Below are 23,484 nucleotides of genomic sequence, written 5' to 3' on the forward strand. Positions count from 1 at the left end.
CCCCAAGAAAGAGTCAACTGAGAAAGGAGACAAGAGGAGCCTGGTAAGAGCCTTGGGATATTAACACACATAGGCAGTTATACCCCATGGGAGGCAGGAATGGAATGGAAAAGGGCTGGATCAGATCACAGGATTTAGAGGTAGAGGAAACCTTCATTGTCTGGTCCAACCCTTTTATTTTACATATGAAGAAAAAGAGGTCTAGACATATGAAGTGACTTGTCCATGATCACAGATAGCAAATTATAGAGTCAAAATTCAAACCCATGTATTCTGATGTCAAATTCAGCATTCTTTCCAAGAGGCCAAAACTGGGATTCAAACCTAGGTCTCTTGGATACAAATCTAGTGTTTTTTTCTTCCTGTTGGGAAATGGCTAAACTGACTAGCTGTGTGACCACAACTTTACTTTCTTCACTTAGGCAGCCAGTAGGTTTGGTGGATAGATGTGGGACCTGGAAAATCTGAGTTTGACTCCTTTATCAGGCACTTAGTACCTCTCTGCCTCAGTTTCCTCATCTGTAAAATGGAACCTACCTCACAGGGTCATTAGGAGGATCAAATGAATGACCATGTGTAAAGTGCTTTACTAACCTTCAAGTGCTATGTAAATCCTATTATCATTGCCTGTGAAATGAGTGAAGTAGATTAGTTGCAGTGGATAAGAGAGCTGGGCCAGGGGCAGCTAGGCGGTATAGTGGATAGAGCACCGGCCTTGGAGTCAGGAGGACCTGAGTTCAAATCCGGCCTCAGACACTTAACACTTACTAGCTGTGTGACCCTGGGCAAGTCACTTAACCCCAATTGCCTCACCAAAAAAAAAAAAAAAAGAGAGAGAGCTGGGCCGGCCTAGAGTCAGTTTAAATCCGCCGCTAGACACTTACTAGTGTGACCCTGGGCAAGTTACAACCCTGTTCCCCTCAGTTTCTTCATCTGTAAAATGAGCTGGAGAAGGAAATGGCAAACCACTCCAATATATTCAACAAAAAAACCCCAACTGGAGTCATGAAGAGTTGGACACAACTGAACAGCAGCAACAGTAACAAAATCCTCCTAGCTTTCACATTTGTGTGTGTCTTTGGCCATTAAAACATGGCACACTGGCATTGAGAAGAGGTCTTGATCAAAATTGTGATTACTTGCCTGGAAGAACTGAAATCAGCCAGTGATTTTTTTTTTTGCTGTCCTTGTTATATATATTTTAAAACTTGCAAAAAGTTCTCAAGGATTCCTGAGGTATTTATGGAGAGGGAATACGTTTGCCTGTCTATGCATCCATTCTAGTTTGTTGTTTGTTTCTCTATCCTTGAGAGATATCCTGGTACAGTGGAGAGAGAGAGAGCTGGTCTCAGAGTGAAGAAAGTCTGGGTTGAAGTTCCAGCTCTGATGTAGATTGGCTGTGTCACTTAACCTCAGTCCCTCCTCTGAAGACCAGAAAAAAAAATGCCATCAAACATCCTCAATCACACCCTTCACCCTGCTTTGTTTTAAACAATAAGGAGGTTATAGGTTATTCTTTGGGAGATTTGAGGGGGAAATCCAAATCATTCCCTAGTTTCAGTCTTTACCACAACATCCTGGATATAGGCTGAGCGGAGGGAGGAGAAGGGCTACAACACTGGAAAGAAAGAGGTCTCCCACCCCCAGAGGCAGGAAGGACCAGTGGACCTCTCCTTCTTGGGGTATCCAGCTGAGGTTCCCATGCCTCTGAAGTATAGACCATTTAATGAATAGATATGGGGGCCCTTTGGGGGATCAGCACTTTGGAGTCTTCTGTACTTTCTCTCCTTTGGACAAAACTATTTTGGGGGGGGTGCCCAGGACCTCCTGAAGCATAGCTTCACTCATCAGCATCCTTTACTAGAAGTTCCTGCTGAAATAATGTGGGCAGTTCACTGTGTCTGCTCCCTAAATCTGGCGGTGACTCATTATTAGGCTCACCAAATGATTCCACATCCTCCTCCAAACGAGGAGGCAAATGGCTGTGTTACGTAAGGTCTACAGCTGGCCTGGGTAATTGAAAGTGAGAGAACTTTGCTGCTGGAAAGGCCTGCCTGCAGTGATATGACTCTTCACCCCACGATACCAATCTTTACAAGGGGAGAAACCCTGGCAGGAGGAGAGACCCAACAGAGAGGGTGTGCTGGTAGAGTTGGGTTTTTTTTTTTGTTTGTTTTGCACAGGAGGCCTAGTGTTTAGAATAACTTGTATTTTCTGCCTTGTTAGAATGGGGCCCTGCTGTAATGTCTGTGATCTTATCTCTTGCTGGGCCTGAGCTAAGCTTCGGGAAGCAGGACTTTCCCAGTGTTCTTTGCCAGACAAGGAAACATGGCATGGGATTCCTATGCCCAGGGTCCCACCCAAGCAGGACCACACAGGACCGACAATTTCCAAGAAAGGGAAGGAGAATTAACTGCTTTTATATCATCATTTTTACCACATTGGGAATTGTAGACATAGAGTAGAGTTGTAGTGCCTAAGGGAAAGAAAGACTGTTCTTTGTTATTTGAGGAGGTGGGGTCATCATTTTAAAATTATGCTTGGGAGGAGGCAGGAGCTAGACCAAATGACCTCTTGTCATAACCTCAAACCCAGACATTCCAATCCTTTTTTTCCTAAGGAAATCACTTCCAAGGAGCAGAAAGAATCAAAGAGGAGGGTTTTTCTTTTAATTTTCATTGGTTTTTTATTGTATTCTGTCTATATATAGCCCTGTATTCTGCCCCTTCCTCCTCCCCAGCAAGCTTGTACTTTGTAACAACAACTAAAGTTTAAAAAGAAGGAAAAAATGAAAAGCAATTTGGCAAAAATAACCAACACATTATCTCAGATTGATAAAACATGCAGTATTCCAGACTGATAGTTCCCCTTCTCTGTAAAGAAGGAAGAGAGGTGGATTTTCTTTTTTTCTTCTTCTAGGACAAGCTTGGTAAGGTGAAACTTTAATACCTATTTCTGGGCTCAATTTCCTAGGTTTCAAGAATCAGTCAAGAGAAAAAGGCATGGATGAGTTGCACTCTGCTCTGAGGAAAAGACCATGTACTTTCGTGAGCCCATAGATCCATCAAATTATTGAAGTACCCATTTTAGACAAAGAAGAAATCACATTGGAGAATTCCACAGGAAGCTTGCAAAAATGGATGAAAAGGAGAACATCTTTTCATCATTTTGTTCTGGATACATACACCAGCTGGGTACCTGGATCTGTGGGCAGTTTCACAGCCACTTTTACCTGCTGCATTGCCTGCACGCAGTGAGTTGAGATGGACCAGGAAAGGCATCATTGATGAGAGAGTACACTGACCCACAGCTTTGCAACCAATTAAAGCCCAAGGGGGCATATGTGAGCAAAGAAGGGGATCTCCAATTTTTGTTACAAGGAAGTACTTAGATGGGGGTGGGGCAAAGTAGATAAATGAGTAGTCATTTTTATGTTAAAAAGAGCATCAATGATATGTTATTTTTAAATGCTCAGAAAAAAGGGGTACAAAGGACACAAACAAATGGAACAATTTTGTTACTACATTATTCAATTTAATATATATGTAATGGAAGTACTATACAATGGGGATGCAATCCCCAGAACATGCCAGGGGGCTCAGCCTGTTGCCAACCCCCAGGGAAAGTTTGGTGAGCCTGCTTCTGGAAGTATGAGGATGTAAAATTGAGAATGCTCAGTTATTCTGTGACTTTTCTGTCCACTTACTACAAACAAGTTGATTAATAATAATAATAATGACAAACTTTTATATGGTGCTTCAAGGTTTGCAAACCACTTTATGACTATCATCTCATTTTATCCTCACAATTAGCTTGAGAAGTAGTGTCATTATTACTCTCATTTTACCAATAAGGGATTTGAAGCAGACAGACAAGGGAGTGACTTGCCCAAGTTCACACAGCCAGTGTCTGAGGCAGGATTTTAACTAACCACTGAGGTAGAGCTGAGAGTCTGGACAAAAGGCTCCAATGGAGAAAGGAGATCTTTCTTTCCTGGTGGTGATCAAGGCGAGGACTGAGTGGGAAGAAAGGTAGGTAGCCTCTGCTCTATTCCTCACACCCAATCCCCACTTGATGCCAGGAACACCTGGCAGCTGGGCTTCTTTCCCTCTTGGTGTTTGCTCTTTCTCACGCTTAGGTGAATTAGTTTTGAGATGGAGTGGTCCGGGTCATGTTTCAAAAGATCAGAAGAACCACTAGAGATCCAATGATAGAAATCCATGGCAAGTGCTATGGAGCTGAGTAAGGCACTGGCTGAGACCTGAGGAGAGAGCTGGGGTGGGGATGGTGTGAGGACGGTCCGAAATTGCCCTGTAAGTACTTCTGGCTCATGGCTTGACATTAGGTAGCTAGGTGGTACAGACCTAAAGTCAGGAAGACCTGAGTTCAACTCCAGCCTCTGACACTTACTAGTTGTGTGACCCTGGGCAAGTCATTTAACTCTATTTGCCTCGGTTTCCTTATTTGTAAAATGAGCTGGAGAAGGAAGTGGCAAACTACTCCAGTATCTCTGCCAAGAAAACCCCCAAATGGGGTCACAAAGAGTCAGATATGACTGAACGACAACAGCATGACCTAAGAGGAATGGCCCCTCTATGTGGCATTCCTAGGGAGGTGCTACATATCTGTAGCTACATCATCATTATGTATGTCATTATCTATATCTATCTACATGTCTATCTCTTTCTCTCCATCCCTCCCTCTAAGTATTTATATACTTCTTAAAAAACAAAAACTGTCATGTAGCAATAGTTTAGAATTTTTTATGTAATCCTCCTCCTTGCTCCTTGTATATGGAAATGTTTGTGTCAGTCGAGTATTTTAAAGTTCAAAATAAAAAAGAATGTTTTAAAGGAAGACAATGCTGTAGGAGGTTGACTTAACATGCAGTCTAGAGCTAGCCAAGCTGTGGTTTAGATGAGAACTGGAGATGAGTGGAATTGCTGACCTATAAGGAGCAGAAGTCTCCTAGGGAGAGACTAAGACTAATAGCTGCTAAAATCAGACATGCTTGGATCCCAGCAAGCACAAGAAACCTAACCCTGAAGAGCAAGGAAAGGGTAAGGTCGGATAGCACAATGCATAAAATTGAGGAAAGCCAGTCAATTTTCATTAGGCACAATCAGTATCAGAACCTGGATCCCACCCCATTTTAGGATGCTCTGCAGGGAAAATCTGGCATGGGAAAGAAGGGGGATGGAGTACCTACCCTTGCTTTTTGTCATTAAAAGGCCTAACTCTCCTAAGGAAGGAATTACAATGGAAAAATAACCCTTTAAGATGGCTAAATAGGACAAAAGGTCCTCCAAGCACTGACCAGTCTGCTTGTGAGAATACGGTGTATGCTCCTGAAGATCTTTATGTGACTTGTCCAGGGTCACACAATGGATAAGCCTGGCCATCTGCGACCTGAATGCCTTCTAGAAGCAAAACTGACATACCCTGCAGCTCTGCCCAAGGCACATTCTTCCTTCTGGTCCCATGATCCTCCCAGTTACCTGGACCCCAGCCACCTCTCAGTTCAGGAATAATCGGACAAGTGCCAGAGGTAGTAGGGGGGGAAAGAGGCGTTTTAAAAACATCTAAGTCCGCTTTAAATCCTCATGACAACAGTAATTGGTCTTATACTTTGGCTCAACCTCAGGAAGGAATCCCCATCCACTGCATTAGACAGTTGGTTAAAGGCATTAGAAAGGCTTATTTTCATGTTCTTCTCTCTTATTAGGCATCATCCTCTAAACTAGGAAAAATAATCAAAAAGAACTACCAACTAATAATGCTATCTGAGTTGCTTTCCTCCCTCCCTCCCTACTTCTTTCCTTCCCTCCCTCCTTCCCTCCTTCCTTCTTTCCTTCCTTCCTTTCCTCCCTCCTTCTTCCCTCCCTCCTTCCTTCCTTCCCTCCCTTCCTCCTTCTTCCCTCCCTCCTTCCCTCCTTCCCTCCCTCCCTCCTTCCCTCCCTCCCTCCCTCCCTTCCTTCCTTCCTTCCTTCCTTCCTTCCTTCCTTCCTTCCTTCCTTCCTTCCTTCCTTCCTTCCTTCCTTCCTTCCTTCCTTCCTTCCTTCCCTCTTTCTGACTTTCTTTGTTTCTTTCCCTCTCTTTCTTTCGTCTTTGGCAAAACAAAGTGAAATATGGCAGGAACATCTGTTGCTATTGCTGGCTGTAGACAGTGCAGGGTGGAGTGTCTACATTTGAGTTGCTTTTCAAAGTTGTCTTTGATTTCTTTCCCTTCTGCTGCAGGCAGGGACTGAGTGTGTGATACATACAATAGGGCACTTCCAGCCAACTTCTGACGGCACTCACTGTTCCTCACACAAACTTAAGGGTAGATTTTCCTTTTGTGTTTGTCCTCACCTAGATCTTTCAGGTGTGGGTGGATGGCTGAAAAGTTGCTTGTCTCATATATTAATTTGAGAAGAAAGTTGCAACAATGAAAAACACACACAATTCACTAAATAATTCTAGGATTTTAGGTATGGAAAGGGCCTCCTAGATCATTGAATTCAACCCCCTGTTCTTGTAGAGGAAAAGGGTCAGACCCAGAAAGGTGAAGAGACTTGTCCAAGGTCACACATGTAGCAAACTTAGATGTCGAATTCAGGCTCTTGACTTTCTGTTTGGTGTTGGTTAGATGACATGGATGCTGCCACTCCTCAAATATAACTAATGTTTTAAAGGGATAGGGACTAAGCTTATGATTTTGTTAGTATAGGGAACTTCCAGGTGAGGAAACTCCCTCTACTAAGGCTGAGCAGGACCTTCTCTGCTATAGTTTTGGAGAGTTACCTAGACCACCCAATCATGATGTTTCAGACTTGAACCCAAGTCATCCAGACCAGTTCTCTTTCCACTATGCCATGCTTCCTCTCAACACTTTTAAAGATCCAAAAAATTAAGTATTGAGTATTTTATAAAAGGGGACATTTAAAAACCTATTCAATACCATAGGTACAATCCTGACCCTAGTATAATAAATGTATCATAAACTTAGAAATATCAACACAAGTGCAGTATCCAGTTCTCACCCACTCATGCTATTTGGAACTGTGGCTTCTAGCCAGGGACTTCAGTTGAAATCCCGGAAACTCCCTGACTTAAAACAGCATCTGGGTGTTTGCTGCTTCATGGGAACTTTAAAAAAAATTGGATCTATTTGTTTTTAAAAATTGACTTCTTAGGGGCAGCTAGATGGCACAGTGGATAGAGCACCGGCCCTGGAGTCAGGAGTACCTGAGTTCAAATCCGGCCTCAGACACTTAACACTTACTAGCTTTGTGACCCTGGGCAAGTCACTTAACCCCAATTGCCTCACTAAAAAAAAAAATAAATAAATAAATTGACTTCTTTACCCCTATGTGCCATCACATCTCTTCTGCTACTATTATCCCATCTTTCAGAAATGTCCTGACTATGGAAGGCAGGAGCTCCGAAACACGCTGGACTAAATTAAACGATTGCTGGCTTGCCCAATATTTACTAAATGCTACTTCAAGGTGGGCAGGGTAGGGGCATAAGGGTTGTGGGGTTTTTTTGGGGGGGATTTTAAAGACATACCAAAAGTATATTAGTAAATGCTTAACAACTGGCCCTTAACAACTGGGGGTGATGGTGGAAGTGGGTGGGGGTGGAGGGAAGTATGCAGTACTTACATTTTGAAATTTAGTCTGAATTATTAACATTTCTTCTATCACTTTTTAAAGTCTAGACAATAAAAAAATTAAAGCATTATTTGTAGCATTTGCAAATTTCCCAGCTGCAAATGCTCACACTGAAGATTTAACAATCATCTTTCAGGTTGACTCCACTATATCCTTGGATATAATCCCTACTTTATGGGAATTTACACTCCCAGACTCTAAGAAGGATGGATAATGGACAAACAATGTCTGCCAGGGTTGGTGTCTTTAGATTTTCCCCTCCCCCAAGATCAAAGATCTATTACTGTAGTTGAGCTCCCTCATTTACAGGTGAGAACACTGAGACCTAGGGGATCTAAGTGCCCTTTTCAAGTTCTAGGCTGTGGAGAGAGGAGGGGATGTCAGGTCTATTTTTTTCTCAGCATCAAAATTGGAGGAATAGGAGAAGGGAAAGGTTATGTATGGAAAAGGCATCTTTTGTACCCGCCCCCATTGGGAGACAACTTTCGGGAGGAGCAAGTGTGAAACGGAACACTAAATGGAAACCAGTCTAAGTATAGTTGTAAATGGATTTGTGTTTAAGTGGAATGTTAGAGCTGGAAGGTGACTTTGACATCATCTAATCCAACCCACTCATGGTACAAATGAGAAACCTGAGACCTGGACAGGAAAGGTCAAGCATCTTACATCCCTGCTCAAAAATCTTTAAAGGGTCTGTATTTTCTATGGCATAAAAGATACAATAAATTTAGCTTGGCATATAAATTGGTAGCAGATATGGAACTAGAATCATAGATTCCGAATTAGAGCTGACCCCAGAACCAATCTAGTCCAATCCCCAATTCAGGTCAAAAAATCTCCTCAACATATCTTGCAGGTGCAAAGTTTCCTTCCCCTAGAGTCTCTGCTACCCTGAGCTTAAACCAGCTGAGAAGAACACTAAGACAAGACCTAGACTTGTCTCAAATGCTCTGCCTTCATTCTTTCTGATTAAGCCTTCTATCTCAGTTGATAAGTAAATACCCCTGAGAGGGGCAGGAATTTCAGACCTCATTCAGTGGTTTAAATATTAGTGTGAATAAAAGATATCAAAGCAGTTTTTAAGGCAAGAAGAAAATGGAGGCATTGAGGAAGCTTAGGTAATGTGTGGAGAAGACTTGAGGGAAGGAGGTAGTGGCTAATCCCAGAGAAAGGAGCCAGGGGACAATTACCAAAGTCCCTTCTTGGTTGTAAAAGGCTTATGGTCTTCTAGATATGACCTGCAACCTTGTGTAGGAGGTACTGCCTCACTGAGACAACTGGGATAGTGTAACGATTGGAATAACGCCACCTGCTGGATACTTACTGTAGAAGAGTTCTGCCCATGAAGGGAAGGTCTTTGAGGGCAAGACCAGGAGTCTTTTCTTCAGGAGTCAGGAAGTGACGCGGACTAGTGGGAGGAGGAAGGAAGAGACTGGCGCTGACTCTGGCTCTTTCCTGAGGACGCTGGCGGAGAAGGGAGCTAGAAATGTGCTCTCCCTTTAATAGATAGGAATCTAGGCCTTTCTCTCTCTCTTTACCAAATTCTTATTCTCCTTAATAAATGCTTAAAAGTCTAACTCTTGCTAAAGCTTGTAATTGATTGGCGACCACTCATTAGATATTTTAGACAGTTTAGCTAGAATTTTAGCCCTTAACAGATGGCTGACCACGAAGAGGAAAGCTAACCCTCAGTCTTCTGATCTTCTGGTTGGGTAAGAAATTTCCCCTCCCTCTCCCTTTAACTGCTAAGTACTGGCGTACTGGCTGTGTTTTCCCTTTAAATTTTTTCGAATGGACCTTTTAAACTCCCTAATTACCCTATTTTTGATTTTAGTCTGTTTAACCAGACAAATGGGAGATAAGATCATGTTAATGCTTTGTTTTTGTGGATTTTCTATTTTTCTTTTTATTTTTGTTAAAAGAGCCAGCAACTTACTCACACAAGGAAATATCTCCCACTCTCCCAACCATGCTTTTTCAGAGAAACCTGAAGAGATTCCCGCAGCTTTTCCCAGTTCTAACACTAATTGTTGCTCTAATTTTGCATGCCTGGAGGCAATGACCCACCCTCTAGAAGTTTTTAATCCCCTAGCGCCTGGAGGCAAAGTGGGGGAAGAGGAATCCAGGCCTGAGTTCAAAATCAAGTCTGATTCAAATTGTGCTGGTCCCTCCCCTCCTCTCCAGACCCCACCCTCTACTCCCCCCATGGCCAAGCCCATTGCTTCCCCTGCCCGGGAAGTCCAAAGATCTAATGCGCATGCTCAACTTTCTCTAACTACATTTGCAGCTTCAGGCTCAGCCCTTCCCCAGCCTGGCTGTGCTTCTGAGACAACCTTAGAAAACCCTTTCAATTCCAGATATGCTCGTTTTGTTCATAATTTTGCTAACCTGCTTTTGTCTTTAATTAGTAATCTTATAAAGCATTTGTATGGTGAAAAGCCCGACAGACAATATAGAGGGGTTAAAGAAGAAAAACTTAAGCTGAATAAGAATGACAATCATCAACATAGTTCAAGACTCTGCTTCTTTTGCCATGGAAGCGTATATATTTTACAGAAATGTAGAAGTAAGCAGCAAGGTATTGATATGAGTATTGGGGATTTTAGATATCGGAATCAAGAGTGTTCTGAATTCACTCAGATTATTAATGTCAGTTCAGAGGTTACATAGGATTTCTATGCTATTACATATACATTTTGAAATTAATGGTATGGCTTTATTTTCATAGAGATTTTCATGCTTTTGAGATTGTGTCTTATACTTAGTTTTTAAAACAAGGAGAATATTTGTAAAAGCTTTTTATAGTTGTGATCAAGTTTATATTTTATAAGACTCATTAATATTAAGTTCATATTCATTTAGATTTCCTTAGTTTGAATTTCATTGTTTTTTATTGTTCCATGTGTATTTTCTTCTATTCGTTTATCTATCTGATTTTGAAAAATTGCAAGATGGTTTTGATTTCATAATACAATGTTAATTCTAGGAGTATTGTGCTCCCATATTCTGAGTTGTTTGTTTTTGTTATTTTTTCTCAACTGATTATTTGATCAAACTCTTTAAAGCATTTCTTTGGCAAATTGGTTGCCATGGCAAGTGTAAAGTTTTCTTTTTTCAAAAAAAAAGTTTTCTTTGAGATTCTGTTGTGCTTTAACTTGTATTTAAATATGTTCAGATTTTTCAAAAAAGTAATTGTATACTAAGTTAAAAAAGGGGTATTATTTGAAATTGTTGCATAATTATATATTGTGTTCTGAGTCAAGATGTATTCACATTTTTTGCAATCATTTATTATCCTCAATTTTTAAATCCATATGAGACTTGGATTATGGGAACTTATCATTTAAGACATTAATTGCCTTTATTCTGAGTTATCAGATGCCAGTTGGCCAAGATGCCATCCAATCACAAGAGGAATACATGCAAGAGCAGACACTGAACTGTCACATGAGGGGAGAAATGCATGAAGTCAAGGTATGGCCGAGGGAACAGCTTTTGACTAATGTTGAGGTTGGATTCTCTTGGTTTAATATTTTATTTTATTTTTCCCCACAATATTGTACAGATGGCTGGAAGTATTCATCCCACCCATCTCACTCCTACACCTGGCTTCTATGCTCCCTCCTATATGCCTGATGCCATGGACATCTCAATCCCATGCATCTGATTAAGTCTGACTCAGTTTCCTCCAATATGTTCGGTGGCATGGACATATATTCCATCCACCTATTTTAAGCCTGGCATACTGCATGGACAGTACATATTGCTCAAGTGTGGGAATGCTCATATCCCATCATTTCTCTGTTCTTTTATGGTAACCCCCATAATTATCTCAGGTGTCATGATAAATAACAGTGTTGAATTTGGCCTTGACACCTGTTACCAATTATATTAGATTTTTTAATTTCTCATAATGGCATGAGGATAATTAGGCAGATGATGCAAAAAGTGATAAAACAAAGATAAAAATTATTTTTATTAATTAATATCGCAGCAATTGTCTTCTCAATTACCCTCCATGAGGGGGGACTATAGTAATATTATATTTCAATTTTTGTTTTATTATATGTTTCATGTGTAACAACTAAGATTCTGAATTCCCTTAGACATGTTTTTGAGAACTTTCATTGTTTGATTTGATTATTGACAAAGCTATTTTAAAGTTGTGTTAAGCTCAATTTTGTAGGAAATTTTCCTGGCTGATTACCAGCATCCACACATCAACCCCTGAAAAGACTTCCATTCCACGACTACACCTAGAGGACATCTGAGAAAAGACTTTCAGAGACTTTAAATGAACAGTTTTGATTTGTTCTTTTTGTTGGTTTTTTTTCTCTTTCTGTTATAATATACACCATCTGTAACATGTATTCTCTGCAGAGGCCCTCCCTTTGCAAGACTAATGTCAAAGCGTCGGTTCATGAGGACAAAAAAAATCGCCCCTCTGGACAAAACTTTCCTCTCTTCCTTTTCTATATTGTTGTTCACATATTATTAGTTAGCAATAGTTATCATATTGTTTTTACTGTTCCGTCAAGGAAACATTTTGTTTCTTGAGGAACAACAGGGGGGACTGTAACGATTGGAATAACGCCACCTGCTGGATACTTACTGTAGAAGAGTTCTGCCCATGAAGGGAAGGTCTTTGAGGGCAAGACCAGGAGTCTTTTCTTCAGGAGTCAGGAAGTGACGCGGACTAGTGGGAGGAGGAAGGAAGAGACTGGCGCTGACTCTGGCTCTTTCCTGAGGACGCTGGCGGAGAAGGGAGCTAGAAATGTGCTCTCCCTTTAATAGATAGGAATCTAGGCCTTTCTCTCTCTCTTTACCAAATTCTTATTCTCCTTAATAAATGCTTAAAAGTCTAACTCTTGCTAAAGCTTGTAATTGATTGGCGACCACTCATTAGATATTTTAGACAGTTTAGCTAGAATTTTAGCCCTTAACAATAGTTAATGGATAACATTAAGCCATAGCTATTTGGCCAGGTTAACTTGTTTGCGAGAGTTATATAGAGGACCTTATACTTGCCATATAGGATAAGGCCTTTAGAATCTGGGTTAAGAGACAGGATTTAAACTGTTAGGAGACTAGACACCTGGAGAAATGTTCCTCTTCTGAACTTCTAAGTTACCTTATATAAGCTCTATCCTTTGGTGAATCTACTCCCATGGCATCAAAGGATAGAAGACTCTCCTTAGAATCCAAAAGAATTGAGCTGAAGTTCAATCTCTAGGACTTAAATTACATTGGTAGAGTGAGTTTCTTCATCCTAAACCAATGAAATCACAGGTGCAGACCAATGCCAGCATGAATGGCTTCTGCAGGAGTATGCTAAAAAATACACACAAGACATATTTAAGTTAAATCCTCATTATTAACATTCTCTCCATAGCTTTCTTAAGTCTAGACAATCAACAATATAATAAATCAACCCCCAATTTGTAACAACTGCCAATTTCTGAGGTGTAAATACTTTGAACAGTTGACAATTGGCTCTCATGAGGCAGTTTGAGCTGGCTCCAACACATCCCTACTTCTAGACCTAAAGAGCCAGGCCAATCTGTTCTCCAAACTGCAGTCTTTCAATCCAGCTGTCAGCTCAGCATTCCTAATTAGATGTCCAGCAGCAACTTAAACCCCATCTGCCCCAAACTGAATTCATCATCTGACCCTCTTCAAACTTGTCCTATTCCTATTGATGGTAGTGCCATTTTTAAAGTCACCTAGATTTAAAACCTTGAAACCATCTTTGACTCTTCCTTCTCCTTCAATCCCTATAGGCACTGAATCCTGTTTACTCTACATCCATACCACATCTCATGTACTCTCCATTTTCTGAACTCCTCTTTCCACCACTCCAGTTCATCACTTTTCACCTGGATTATTGCAATAGCCTTCTTGCTGGCCTCCCTACCAGTCTTTAGTCTCTCCTTTCTTGCATCTATCTTTTTTCACATCCACCAAAATCATCCTTCTAACGGTTGTGACAATGAAACTCTTCTGCTCCAGAAATCTTCAGTGGTTCCCTCTTGCTTATAGGATAAAATACAAACTCCTTATACCTCACATTTAAGGTGTTATATAACATGACCCCAACCTGCATTTCCAGACTTATCTTCCATTGCTTTTCTTCATTGTTTCTTAATCTTTTTGTTCCTGCACTCTCTTCCCTCCAACCCTTTGCCTCAGTCTGCCCGTGATTCATTCCCTCTTCACTACCACCTGCTGAAGCCCTTCTTTTTCTTCAAGGTCCAGCTCAGCTGCTACCTCCTTTATGAAGTCTTAACCTTTTCTTATTTCACCCTTTTAAAGTTTTGTCCAAACCTCTCCTTTGTCCTTAGCAATTTCACTTTATCCCATAATTTTGTTGTTGTTCAGTCACTTTTCAGTTGTGTCTGACTCTTTGTGACCCTATTTGGGTTTTCTCAGCAAAGATACTACAGTGTTTTGCCATTTCCTTTTCCAGCTCATTTTACAGATGAGAAAACTGAGGCAAACAGGGGTAAGTGACTTTTTCAGGGACACACAGTTAAGTGTCTGAGATCAGATTTGAACTCAGGTCTTTCTGACCCCAGGCTGGGTACTCTATCCACTGTGCTATCTAGCTGTCCCAAGAATTATATCCCATACTTATCCCCTTGTCAATTGTAAGCTCTTGGGGCAACTGGGTGGTATAGTGCATGGAGCACAGGCCCTAGAGTCCAGAGGACATGAGTTCAAATCTGGTCTCAGACACTTGACACTTACTAGCTGTGTGACCCTGGGCAAGTCACTTAACCCAGATTGCCTGACCAAAAAAAAATTTATAAGCACTCATGCCATTTTATTTTCATTTTTGCACACTCAACTTCTAGAATCGTGTCTGGCACATAGTAAGCACCTTATAAGATTTGAGTTGAATAAAGGATCCAGTCTTGGATTTGGGTTCTTTATGGGACTCCAATTTTAATCCTTTATATTTAGGTCTTGTTTTTCAAGGTAACTATAGTCAAAGACTAATAAAATCACTAAGCAATCAACAAGTGCAGATGACTAGAATAGGACCTTGACTACAGCTGCTGTAGTTAGTTGGTGACTGCCTATCCCAGATAACTATTTCAGGGATGACCCAGTCATGCTACCCTTCACTCCCTCCTCTCCACCCATCTCTTCCACAGCCTTAATAAAGATGCTATGAAAGAATTGGCAAGCAAGCCTAGCTAATACTCTTCCATGCCTTTGCTCTTTTTCTTTTTTCTCTCCCCTCATTGGTAATAAGCCTTTTGAACTGTGGGCAAATGGCAACCCTCATGAACCTCTGCTGCCCCATGCTGTGCGTCACTAAGGTGCACCAGGAAGTCATTTTCAATCTTAGGGAGGACAGAGCAGAATCATCAGAAGTTAACAGTCACTAGCACATGGAGAGTCTAAACAAACACTCTTTAAAATAAGAAGCCCAGGGGCATCTAGGTGGTGCAGTGGATAGAGCACTGGCCCTGGAGTCAGGAGTACCTGAGTTCAAATCCGGCCTCAGACACTTAACACTTACTAGCTGTGTGACCCTGGGAAAGTCACTTAACCCCAATGGCCTCACTAAAAAAAATATAAGAAGCCCTCTGGAATATCTTTAGCTATTATATAATGGAAGGGGTATCAGTTAGGGGGATGTCTACCCCAAGCATGTGAAGACTTCTGGCAGAATGGGCAGTTGAGAACAATTTGTTCCAATGGCCATGAAAGCAGCTGAAGTAGGTGCTGTGGAGCTCTTAGAGCTTTGTCAGATGTTGAAGATGCCAAGGTTATCCACTGCATACTAGGCCACTGCCAGTCATCTTAATTTTTGTCTTGCCACTAGACTTTGATAATTCTGGAAGAGAGAGTGAGGCTGACTACTTTGCACAACTCTGCCTCACTTAAATCCAATTCATGTGCAAGTCAAGACATCACCTTCATGATGTCATTAGTCCTCAAAAAGAAAGGATGAACAACAACAAGAACTATGGAAGGGATTGACTAGGTACATTCCTATTTATCTTTTTAGAAGGATGTGATTCCCAGAGGAGACCAGGTGAAATAAAGAAGTGGAGAAAATTGTCAAGTAATTAAAATTTGATCTTTGTTGCATTTTTACCTCTCCCCTTAGACTTCTCCCACAAGGGCCCTTCTCTTTCTTTCTGATTTTACTTCCCCTTTCCTGCTTGTACACCTCCACCCCAAAGCCCTACCCTGTGATGATAGGATGACAAGTGATAATATTAATATTGTACAGGGGGGAATCCCATTTAGCACTTCTTTAAATCACATTAATAATTTTTTCCATAAAAGTATTTTATTATTTTCCAGTTACATGTAGAGATAGTTTTCAACTTTTGTTTTTATAAGATTTCTAGTTTCAAATTTTTCTCCCTCCCCCCCCCCAAGACAGCAAGCAATCTGATATAGGTTATATATGTACAATCACATTAAACATATCTCTGCATTAGTCATGCTGTGAAAGAAGAATCAGAGCAAAAAGGAAAAACCTCAAAAAACAACAACAAAAAAAAATAGAAATAGTATGGTTCAATCTGCAATAAGATTCCATAGTTCTTTTTCTCTGGATTTGGAGAGCATTTTCCATCATGAGTCCTTTGGAACTCTCTTGGACCATTGTATTGCTGAGAAGAGTCAAGTCTATCACAGTTGATCAACACACAATGTTGCTGATACTGAAATCGCATTAATTGATGAATTCAATGGTACTTGAATTCTTCATATTCATGTTAATAGTACATTTTTAGGGTTTACAAAGTGCTTTACAAAAGAGTTCTGTGTGGGAAGTATTGTCATTGTCGTTGTCATCATTCCCCACTTTACAGATGAGATAACTGAGGGTGAGCAAGGTTAGGTGACTTGCCTAAGGTTGCACAGCTAGTAAGTATCCCAAGGTAACATTTGAATGCAGGTCTTCCTGACTCAAGTCCAGAGTTTTAGCGACTTATTCCATATTGTCCCTCATAAAGCTGTTTCTCAGTGTACAAGTCAGTAGATGGCAATGGAAAATTCATGCCTATAGAAATGACCTGTGACTTCATCAGTGGTGGGCACAGATCCAGCTTGCAACTCCTCTGTGAGGATACCCTACATCTATTTTCCCTCATGTACCCACTTCTCACTTCCCTTCCCCACCATCCCCTCCCATCCCACAGACTGGGAAAAAAAGAAAAAGAAAAAGAAAGCACTTGTAAAGAATATGGATAGTCAAGCTAAACAGCTTCTTAAGTTGACTATACCACAAAAGGTATGTCTTATTTTGTACCATGGGTCCATCCATGCTCAATATTTTGCTGCAAAAAAGTTTAAGTGAGAAATAAAAGCCCCATTTGCCAATTAGAAGTCAAAATAGAGGGCAGCTATTAATAGAGGTGATGCAGTGGATAGAGCACTGGCCCTGGATTCAGGAGGACCTGAGTTCAAATCCAGCCTCAGACACTTGATACTACCTAGCTGTGTGACCCTGGATAAGTCACTTAACCCCCATTGCCTCACCAAAAGAAGAAGAAGAAAGAAGAATGAAGAAAGAAGAAGAAGTCAAAATAGATTCTATTCCAGTTATGAATGACCAACTAGTAAACATCCCATCTGGTGGTTCCCCATCCATTCTGATAGCAACCAAACTCTACTAGGCTAAACATATCAACTAGTGACTAATTTAGATAATTGTTCTCCACGACCTTTTTTTTTTAATCCCCATGGTGTTGGTGTATGTGTCAAACTACCCCATTTCCACTTCCTTTTATAACTTTTTGACAGATAATTTCAACTCAGACAGCATATTTCTCAATATACATATATATTTATACATACACACTTATACATTGTGATAAAATAATGGGATTTAGCAGATACTCAAAGACCCACCTGGAGATTAATCTAAACTGATTGTATCAAGTGAGAGTGATTGACTGCTGATTAGTCTACTTCAAAGTTAACTAGATTGTAATCACACCTGGCTAGCCCTTAAGAAGATATTGTTCTCAGAAGCTAGACTTTGAACTTAACTTGAGAATACCTTCAAGTTCAGTGAACCAATAGATTTAGAGGATGCCAACCAATCAGCTTGAAACAGTGTGTAAGGACTGCCTCTGTTCCAGACCTATAAAAAGCTTCCACAATCAGTTTGAGAAGAGTTCGTGATTGAAGCAGGCTCATGGTGGAGGATTTGAGGAAAAACCAGACTAGGCTGGAACTCTAGGCTAGATAGGCCTTTTCTTAACTTTCTGAACTCTATGTGAATACCTGTATGTTTTAATAAATGTTCAATGCCCAAAGACTGGTGCTAAAGCTTCTAATTTAAGGTGATCACACAATTTAGATTTTAAACATCACACCATACACATGTATACTTTAACTCATCTGTACATCTGTGTTTAGAGAGACCAGGTTTATTCTCAGAGGCTTTTTCTCTGAAATCTTATTGGCTCATGGCCCTCTGACCCCCCAAGGAATTTCCAGGAACATCAGAATTTGCTTCACATCCTTCCAAGGGAAATTAGCTCCCATGAAAGCACTAGGCTTTACAAAACAACAAAGAGTAATACTAGTTGTATTGACAATAGGTAAGGACACAAAATGGACATGTACATAAACCTATTAGTTGGTTTCTATATCCCCCAGGAACTTAAGTAATTCTCCAGGTTGTATGGGTGCCACATTCCCACTAACAGAAAGACATCAGTTTCAAGAACTGAGCACAAGCTCCCTCTCTTCAGTGGACCTCTTTTTTCAGAAACCAATCCAGTCCTCCTGACTTAAAGTACTTCATTATAAGGTATCTTCTGCAAGTGGAAAGAACTCAGTCACTAGGGAAAGTAACAAACTTTCCTTTTGTGAGCTCCACCTTCTTCTCTTAAGACCTGAACAGTCCACATGAATTAAAGTACCAATTAAAAGATTATTCAAGGTTGTTCCTCTTATGTTATGGATCCCTCCCCTTTATCCTTTTCTCCCTTTTCATCTCTATCTGGAAGCACCTCCTTCTCTCCTCTGACATTTCCACTTTTCCATTGGTTTGCATCTCTTTGTGATTTGTGTTTTCATCTAGCTCTGGTGTCTCCTCTCTAGGGGAAAAATATTATTCCCCGAGAGGCTGCTCAGGTGTGCAAGTATATCTCTACTGAAGCCTATGTCTCAGTATAGCCCCTTAACACAAATGTGTGAACTATCCATGAATCTGAGTCTGTCAGAACAAAGATTTCACGAATGGGAGACTGAGAAAGGGGAAGTCAAACCTTGTGAGGGAGATGCTAGAAGCTCCTGGAGAATGCTATGTGACATCCACTAAACAGATTTCTTCTTGAAGCCTCTTCTTCCTTTCTTCCTCTTTATCCTATGTATTATTCCCTCAGGAAAACATTTCTATTCTTCCCATTCCTTGTCCTTTCAGAACAAACATTTCCACCTACTTTCTTAACCTCCTTTAAACCAACCTTTACTCAAGTGCAAACATTTTTTTAATTAAAAAAATCATGTTTAATTTTTTGCTTTGTTTAGTCACTAGTTTTGCAATGATAATATTTTTATTTACAATGGCCAGCTAAATAAATGGGCAGTGGATAGGGCACCAGGCTTGGAGTGAGGAAGAACAGAGTTCAAATGGGACCTCAGATACCTAACAGCTGTGGTACCCTGGGCAAGTCACTTAACCCTGTTAGCCTCAGTTTTCTCATTTGTAAAATGAGCTGGAGAAAGAAATGGCAAACCACTCCAGTATCTTTGTCAAGAAAACCCCAAATGGAGTCATGAAAAGTCAGATATGACTGAAAAGACTAAACAACTACAACAAATTTTATTACATAGTTTCTTCATTGATGTACAGATAAATTTAAAGTTATAAGCAAGTGACTTATAAATCAATCCAAGTCTAAGTGGAGGCCATTTATACATTTAAATTGTTGGATAAATTCTAAACAAAACACTATGAGCTTAGGAATGCAATCCAAGTCTAAGTGGAGGCCATTTATACATTTAAATTGTTGGATAAATTCTAAACAAAACACTATGAGCTTCTTTCCTTGAAATTTTTCCTGTAATTTTCTTTGATATCAATTTGTGATAGGTTTCTTTGAACACTTGACTCCTTGTGGGTTTATATGATCCTGGTTATTGGATTGGATCATTGTTTCTATGTGGAATACTATTGTTAACTGAATGAAAAAGTATTATGAGTCAGGAGCCTCTTCCCTCACTCCTTCCATAGTGAATAATGAAGGCTTGGGCATAACCTCACTCTCTCTGTAGCCAGTCATTTACTTAGATGAATTTTGGGGTTGAAGTATTCATTGAAGGGGTCAAGTCTATGTTCAGGATCCCCCAGTCCTCTTGCTCATTTTCATTTTGTATGAGACAACTAACTTGTCTAGCTTTAGGCCACCACTAGCTTCTTATTCATCCAGTTTTCCCACAGTCAGGATGTTTCATCTCCTTGCTATGATTTACATGGTCATAGCAGCAATTTGCATTCCTCATTTTCCTTGGTGGAAAAAAGCAACCAACCACTTCTCATGGCTCTTTTAGTAGGATTGCTGTCTATGCAGCTGTTGAAAGGAAAACTTATTTCATCTCTCCTCCTTCAAGTCCTGCCAGTGGACCCAGATAGCTTTGGAAGAGAGTGAGGCTGATGGTTTTGTACAGCCTTGCCTCACTTAAATCCAATTCACTTGCAAGTCAAGACATCACCTTCCTGATGTCATTGGTCCTCTTCAAGAAGGAAGGACAAACAACTAGAGTATTGGTTTTGGTGACCCTGGGCAATCTACTTAACTTCTCAGGATCCCAGGCAACTCTAAGACTAAAAACTGGAGCAGTTACAAATCTACATTGGTATAAGGAGTTTCTCTTGGAATTCTCTTTACTAATGATATCACAGGTCTACATTGGGTGTAGGGGAAGGGAGGGAGGGAGGGAGGTTGTTAGTGAACAAGATGTATTTTTCATTATGTTATATCTAGGGCTTGGGGAATTGTGGTTGTCCAATAAATATAAAATAAATCAATAAACCTTGCTTAGTAAACTCAAGCTGTAATCTAGGAGTTCATTCTAGGCATTTCACTTTAAAATTGGATTACTCTTCTGTAGTTATATTGGCTGTGATTATTTCCCTAACTCTTAGAAATAAAAGTGAATTTTTCTGTTTTATTACTATTATTATTGCTATTATTAGTAGAAATAGTGATAATAGTAACTCCCATTTATATAGTGATTTCTGGCTTCCAAAGTGCTTTCTTTCTTGTGAAGTAGTAGTGCAGCCAAAAGGTGGAAAAGTTCAATACAGTCAGTGAAAACAAGACTTGGAGCTGACTGTGGTTCAGATCATGAGCTTCTTATTGTAAATTTCAGACTTAAACTGAAGAAAGTAGGGAAAAGCATCAGACCATATAGGTATGCCCTAAATAACATCCCTTATGAATATGAAGTGGAAGTGAAGAATAGATTTAAGTGGATTAGATCTGGTCCATAGAGTGCCTGTAGAACTTTGGACAGAGGTTCACAATACTATATGGGAGGCAGCTACAAAAAAACTTTTCAAAGGAAAAAAAGAGTAAGAAAACAAAACAACTTTCTGATGGTGAGGCTTTACAAATAGCTGAGGAAACAAAATGAAAGGTAAAGGAGAAAGGGACAGATATACCCAACTGAATGCATAATTTGAGAGAATAGCAAGGAGTGATAAGAAGGCTTTCTTAAATGAGCAATGCAAAGAAATAGAAGAAAGCAATAGAATGGGAGAGATCTCTTCCAGAAAATTGGAGATATCAAAGGAATGTTTCATGAAAAAAAAGGGCATAATAAACAACAAAAATGGAAGGGATTTAACAGAAGTAGAAGAGATTAAAAAGAGCTGGCAAGAGTGTACTGAAGAATTAGACAAGCAAGATCTTAACATCCCTGATAATCACAACAGTACGCTTACTGATCTAGAGCCATAGATCTTGGAGAATGAAGTTGTGGGCTTTAGGAAGCATTGCTAGCAATAAGGCTAGAGGAGGAGATGGAATTCTAGCTGAGCTGTTTAAAATCCTAAAAGACGATGTTGTTAAAGTGTTGTACTCAATATGCCAGCAAATTTGAATAACTCAACAGTGGTTACTGGATTGGAAAAGATCACTTTCTGTCCCAATCCTAAAGAAGAACAATGCAAATGAATGTTCAAATTATCAAACAGTTGAGTTCATTTCATGTTAGCAAAGTTATGCTTGATCTCCTGCAAACTAAGCTTTAGCAATATGTGAACCAAGAATTACCAGAAGAGTAGGCTGGTTTTTGAAAAGGAAGAAGAACTAGAGAATAAATTGCCACCATTTGCTGAATTATGGAGAAAGAAAGGGAGTTCCAGAAAAACATCTACTTCTGTTTCATTGATTACACTAAAGCATTTGTGTAAATCACAACAAAATGTGACAAGTCCTCAAAGAGATGGTTCATGGGGTCACAAAGAGTCAGGCATGACTGAATGCCACAACAAAAGTACTGTCAATAGGAAGCACTCAAACTTTAGCAACAAACTATATTCCCGAAATATTGTTAATAGTGAATCATCTGAGGTATGTAGAGATGGTTTGTTGTTTTTTTTGCTGAAAGGGGTGAATAATTGGGAAAATTAACTAAAAATTAATAGAATTTTCTAGGAAAGCCATCTTTATATAGTCACTTGGGTTTATTCAAGTCAAATTAACAAGCAACTACTATGTGCTAGGTACCTCTGAGAATAGTATAAAAATAAAAATAAAAAAGGGAAAAACAATTCCTGCCTCAAGGAGTTGACAATCTAATGGGGGAGTCAAGATGCAAACAACAATGTACAAGCAAGCTGAATAAAGGATAGATTGGAAATAACCACAGAGGGAAAGCACTAGTGTTAAGGGGATCAGAAAAGCTGCTCGTAGAAGGTAGAATTTTGACTTGGACTTGAAGAAAACCAAGGAGGCCAGGAGAAAGAGATGAGGAGGGATAGAATCCAAGTATGGGTGACAACCTGTGAACATTCTCAGAGGTGGGAAATGGTACATCTTGTGCAAGGAACAGCAAGGAGACCAATGTCACTGGTCTGAAGAGTATAGGGGAGGCTGCTGGTATAAGGTGTAAGAACACTAGAAAGATAGGAAGGGACCTGGTTATTAAAGGCTTTAAAATCCAAACAGAGGATTTTATAATTACTTTTGGAGGTGATAGGGAGCTACTGGTGTTTACTGAATAGAGGACTGATACGACCAGACTGTGCTTTGGAAAAATCATTTTGACAATTGAGTGAAGGATAGACTGGATTGGGGAGAGATCTGGGGCAGGGAGAGCAGCCAACAGGTTATTGCAATAGTTCAGACATGAAGTGATGAGGTGGGGACCTGCATCAGGGAGGTAACAGTGTCAGAAGGGTATGTTTGTGTGTGTGTGTGTGTGTGTGAGAGAGAGAGAGAGAGAGAGAGAGAGAGAGAGAGAGAGAGAGAGAGAGAGAGAGAGAGAGAGAGATGTTATGAGAGTAAAATCAACAGGCCTTGGCAACAGATTAAATATGGATTGGGGTAAGAGTAGGAAATTGAGGATGATAATTAAGTTGTGAGTCTAGGTGACTGGAAAGATGGTGGTAAAAGGGAAATTAGAGGGAAGTTTAGGGGAAAAGATAATTGAGTTCAATTTTGCACATATTGAGTTTAAGATGCCTGTTGGGGCATCTAGTTTTTTTGTTTGTTTGTTTGTTTGTTTTTTTGCGGGGCAATGGGGGTTAAGTGACTTGCCCAGGGTCACACAGCTAGTAAGTGTCAAATGTCTGAGGCCGGATTTGAACCCAGGTACTCCTGAATCCAGGGCCTGTGCT

Source organism: Dromiciops gliroides, chromosome 5, assembly GCF_019393635.1.
Source record: "Dromiciops gliroides isolate mDroGli1 chromosome 5, mDroGli1.pri, whole genome shotgun sequence".
Taxonomy (NCBI): domain Eukaryota; kingdom Metazoa; phylum Chordata; class Mammalia; order Microbiotheria; family Microbiotheriidae; genus Dromiciops; species Dromiciops gliroides.